Below are 1,004 nucleotides of genomic sequence, written 5' to 3'. Positions count from 1 at the left end.
AAAATGGTTTGTACCCTTCTCCGCTGCATTAGGATACTAGGGTCGATCGTCCAGCCCTTCGCTGCTTAGCGAGCGGTGTTCTACCACCTAAGGGAACGAATTTTGGTCCTGGGGGTGACTTGACGTCACCAAACGCGTCATTCCCCCGAGTTACAAAAGCGGGTAGCGGACGCTCCAATGCTTCGACATTTCGACTCGGTGAAGGAAGTCCACATAATGTTGTACGCTAATGTCTGGGCCCTGAGCAGTACTATGATGCAGCCGCACGCCGTCAAGCTGTACCCAGTTTGATTCTGCGGACGCGTGCTCAAGGAGAATGAACTCGGCTATCATCCCGCTGAGAAAGACGTGGTCGCACTGTTACAATTACTCAAAGTGTGCTACACTCTCTTGGCAGGGAAGACGATTCACGTCTACACCCGCTTCTCAACGCTGGAATGGGTGTTAAAGTCGAAGTCATTATACGGCCGCGCAGTCAGTTTCGCAGTGATGCGGTCGCCCTACGATTTGAAGGTGAAGCGAGTTCGCGAACGAGATGTAGATTTCGCCCAGTTGCTCCTGGCGTCGATAGCACCGTTCATCGGACTCGACGAGGCTCTGAACCACCTCGCGCCTCCCTCCAAGAGCTCAGCGACAGTTAAAATGGACCCGGAACTGCTGTACGCCCGAATACCAGCTGACGTCGCGGGATCTGTACTTTCATTTGATGGCTCAGCGAAGACAGCCAAGTATGGCGGGTATGGAAGCTGCTCGTGGATCCTGTGGAGCCTCCCGAATTTGGACGTTGAGATCGCTGCGGGTGCGTACCTGTCGTCCACCACGGTCAACATTGCCGAGTATACCGGCATGAACAATGGCGTCTTGGTGGCGATTGGCCGAGGGATAACAGACTTAATTATCGTGGGTGACTCCCGGCTTGCAATCCAGTAATCCATGGGGGTGATAGCATGCAAGAAAGCTACATTGCAAGTGGAGTTAGCACGACACAAGGATCTCACTAAGCG

Source organism: Phytophthora infestans, genomic scaffold (genome assembly GCF_000142945.1).
Source record: "Phytophthora infestans T30-4 supercont1.260 genomic scaffold, whole genome shotgun sequence".
Classification (NCBI taxonomy): domain Eukaryota; phylum Oomycota; class Peronosporomycetes; order Peronosporales; family Peronosporaceae; genus Phytophthora; species Phytophthora infestans.
The sequence above is the reverse complement of the archived record's forward strand: the minus strand, read 5'-3'. Positions refer to the sequence as shown.